This window comes from Hylobates moloch, unplaced genomic scaffold (genome assembly GCF_009828535.3).
Source record: "Hylobates moloch isolate HMO894 unplaced genomic scaffold, HMol_V3 SCAFFOLD_21, whole genome shotgun sequence".
Classification (NCBI taxonomy): domain Eukaryota; kingdom Metazoa; phylum Chordata; class Mammalia; order Primates; family Hylobatidae; genus Hylobates; species Hylobates moloch.
Genome location: NW_026652296.1, coordinates 8,761,665 through 8,766,242, shown reverse-complemented (window position 1 = coordinate 8,766,242; position 4,578 = coordinate 8,761,665).

The window sequence follows — 4,578 nt, the reverse complement described above, 5'->3', positions numbered from 1 at the left end:
TACATATATATACTTCTGTCTCAGTAATATATATATTACATATATATACTTCTGTCTCAGTAATATATATATTACATATATATGTAATAAAATATATTATTAAATAAATAACAAAATAAAAAAATATAATAAATTATAATAGAAATAAACTAAAAATATAAAATAAATTATTTCCATGCATTTCCTTTTACTTTTTAAAATCTGGCTATTAGAAAATTTTAGCATTACAGACATGGCTCACGTTACTTTGTTTTCTTTTTTTTTTTGAGACAGAGTCTCACTCTGCCACCCAGGCTGGTACAGTACAGTTGGGGCAAGCATGGCTCACTGCAACCTCTATCTCCTGGGCTCAGCCTCCTGAGTAGCTGGGACTACAGGTGTGCACCACCACACCTGGCTAATTTTTGTATTTTTTTTGTAGAGACGGGGTCTCTACAAACTGGTCTCGAATCCCTGGATTCAAGCAATCCACCCGCCTCCGCCTCCCAAAATGTTGGGATTACAGGCATGAGCCACTGCGCTCGGCCCACATTACATTTCTAATAGGAGCGCTAGCTACATCTTCCTGAGTTGTTCTTTGTCTCTTTCAGATCTTTACTTTGTCATCACCTCCCCAACGGGGTCTTTCCTAACCATGCAGAATTTATGCACTCAGCCCCTGTCCCACTGTCCTGCCCCATTGCTTATTACCACCTGCCATTTGGGGGTTATTTCTTTGTTGTTCGTCTCTCTACTACAACATAAGCACTTTCTCAATGAAGTCTCTGCTCTCTTGTTCAAGCAGCCTGCTAAGTGCTAGAACAGTGTCAGCCTCCTGGTTTTCGCTCATAAATATTCGTTGCATCAACTCATCCTGATCATTTCTTATGAAAAATTTCAAGAATTATACAAAACAAACTATAAGTGTACACACACAGCCAATTCAAGGTCTCAGGACTATTTAACTTGAAATTCAACATTGAGAGACGGCATCCTTTTCTATTTTGGATTCCACAGAATTTGATCTAATTACGTTTAATTTGCCACCCAGCCTCCCTGAAAAGTGGATGCACAGGATGGGATAGAAGAAAAGAAAGATACAGTTTGGATTTATGTAGGAAGCATGTTTGCCTGCAGCTTGATAAAAGATCATGGCCTGAACCAAAAAAAAAAAAAAAAAAATCAATCAGTCATTCCTTTCTTGATGGCCATTTTAAATATTTAGCTGAAATTGTCCTCATCTGGGTGTCAGCTGTTTTCTCTGCAAACAGCCATCACCCTTGTGGTCAAACACAATGCTGGGATGGCGGGGTGGGGGGAGCCCCAGCTGCAGGACACCTCTTGTGTTTTCAATTTAAAACCTCTGGGTTGATAGTTCACATTAACATGGAAAGAAATATACAACTTACGAGTTGGGAAAGCAGTTTTTACTCATAAAACGCTTTGATAGTTTAGCCATCTGGTCAGAGTGAAGGCCTCCATAAAAGAGACCCAAATAAGGTTAAAGGGCACAGTCTCTGCGGGTCAAGGAAGCCTACCAGAGTTTGCTCTAGTGGACTCTGCTAAAAGGATGCCTGACAAATTATTGTGCATTCCATAGCTTTTTGCGTAAGTATTTGATTACAGTGGACAGGAATGTTGTTGATATTTTCAACCTTGAGTTGGGGAGGAGGGGAGACCGGACCTCTGCTTTTCAGACCCTTATATTCCCTGCCTGTGTGGGGAGACGTGCTCTAAGCATTTTGTCAAATGGTGTTTGTTCTGCTCTGGGCTCTGTCCATTCGAAGTCTCTTGGCTTTGGCAATGGTGTGAAGAGATAGTTTCCTCTGTCTTGCGGAGAAAAAAAAAACACACACAAAAAAAACCACGTTGCATTTCTCTGACTCGCCAGGAAAGCCCCTCTGCTGTTTTTCTTGCTGTTTGGCAATAAAATCGGAAAGGAGACCACAATACTTGGAGCTCTGTGCTATTTCCGGTGTGAATGTCAACAGAACTCAACATATTTATGGCTTTATTTCTCAGAGGGGATCACAGACAGAAGGGAATTTGAGGTGATTAAGCGTCATGTTCTTTAGAGGCCTGGACAAAAGCAGAGGAAATCACTTGATTTTATGGGGTCTTTGATAACACAAGTACAGTAAGTAAATGGCAGGTCTTTGAGCAGCTCTAGTACACATCTTGGATTTCTACAAGGTTCCAAGAAGGCAGCTTTTTCACTTGAAATTAAGAAGAATGAAGACATGATCTGAACACACTTCTTGGCGTGGCTTCGGAAGGTGTTGTTTGTTATGCATTAAGGAGGGGGACTGTTTCATTCTGGTAAAAGACACCATACCTGTGAAGGCTGTGTAGCTCTTTTTGCATAAGACTTTGTTGTAGGCCAGGCATGGTGGCTCACGCCTGTAATCCCAGCACTTTGGGACGCTGAGGCAGGCGGATCACTTGAGGTCAGGAGTTTGAGACCAGCCTGGCCAACATGGTGAAACCTTGTCTCTACTAAAAATACAAAAACAAGCCGGGTGTGGTGGTGCACGCCTGTAATTCTAGCTACTTGGGAGGTTGAGGCAGCAGAATTGCTTGAATCTGGGAGGTGGAGGTTGCAGTGAGCTGAGATTGTACCACTCCACTCCAGCCTGGGTGACAGAGAGAGACTCTGTCTCAAAAAAAAAAAAAAAAAGAGAGAGAGAGAGAATATGATATTGGTTGCAGTGGCAGCTGTCCTGGGGCAATGAAGTAAGACATCAGTGAAGTGCTGAGGAAGGTCATGTGGAGGATAGGAAGTGCCCCTGTCCTGGATGACACTGTTGAATCATTTGGAGATGCAAGATTTTTGTTTTCTGAGACGATTAAACATCTTTGTCTAAGCCATATTGTGTTACCTTTGTGCACAAATGCATCCTACATGACATATCACATTATAGAAAATATCAGAAGCTAGCAGGTTTTAGAAGTTATAGGATTGGGAAAGTAGTTTTTGACTTTTACCAAATTAAACAAATTAATGCTTGAGAAAATGCTTTGCAAATGCAAACCTATAGAATCTATGCATACACTATCCATTCCATCAGTCAACAAAAAGTTATTGAGCCCCAAATCAGTTAGGATTAGGTCTGGCTAGGAAAGATAGAAAACTTAAAGTAACAGTGGTTTAAACACAGAGAGAAGTTTATTTTTCTTGCACATCTATAGGCAGTACAGAGCCAATATGGTGATTTCATGGTTATCAGGAATTGGGGCTCATTCTATCTGTTCTACTATTCTCAACATGTAGTTTTCACTGTGGTTCAATATGGAAGCATGAGCTCCAGAGAGCACGCCAGCATTTACCTAGCAGTAAAGAGGAGGGGCAGCAGACAGACCCCACTCCTTCCCTAAGACTGTTATTGGGAAGTTGCCTGTGACACTTGCATTTACATCTCATTTGTCAGAACAGTCACATGACCATACCTAGTTGTAAGGGAAGCTGGGAAATGTAGTCTTTATTCTGGACAGCAAAGAATCCTGCTAACAGTAAGGGTTTCTGTTCATAGGGAAGAAAAGAATGGCTAACTAAGGTAAAGGGCAGCCTCTTCCATAGGTTCCCACCATGTGCCATTTATGAAACACTGATGGCAAAACATATTAATACTTCAGCTTTGCTATGGTTTGGCTGTGTCCCCACCCAAATTTCATCTTGAATTCCTACGCGTTGTGGGAGGGACCCAGTGGGAGGTAATTGAATCATGGGGGCAGGTCTTTCCCATGCTGTTCTCGTGATAGTGAGTAAGTCTCATGAGACTTGATGGTATAATAAGAGGGAGTTTCCCTGTCCGCCACCATCCACGTAAGATATGACTTGCTCCTCCTTGCCTTCTGCCATGATTGTGAGGCCTCCCCAGCCATGTGGAACTCTAAGTCATTAAACCTGTTTCTTTGGTAAATTGCCCAGTCCTGGGTATGTCTTTATTAGCAGTGTGAAAATGGACTAACACAAGCTTATACTAGGAAAATAAAGTATGCTTTTCATTTATTTATATATTTATTCATTCAACAACTATTGCTTGAGGGCTGTTTATACAATCTACGAGATATGAGACATTTGGTGATAGAAAAACAAAGCAGAAGAAATCATTATATAGTAAGAGAAACAGCCTGATTGGTACGAGTATTTTTCCCTAAGAGAATAATTGAGGATATGCACAAAGTTTTTTTTTTTTTAGACGGAGTCTTGCTCTGTTGCCCGGGCTGGAGTGCAGTGGCACAATCTCTGCTCACTGCAACCAACCTCCACCTCCTGGGTTCAAGCAATTCTCTGCCTCAGCCTCCGGAGTAGCTGGGATTACAGGCGTCTGCCACCAAGCCCGGCTAATTTTTTTTGTACTTTTAGTAGAGATAGGGTTTCACCATCTTGGCCAGGCTGGTCTTGAACTCCTGACCTCATGATCACCTGCCTCAGCCTCCGAAAGTGCTGGGATTACAGGCATGAGCCACCGCGCCCGGCCACAAAGTTTTACCTATATGGAAGCTCACTGTAGTTTTACGTAAATCAGCAAAAAATAGAAAGCAACTGAAATAGCCGGCTATTTTATCAATTAATTATTGCACATAATTAAAAAACAA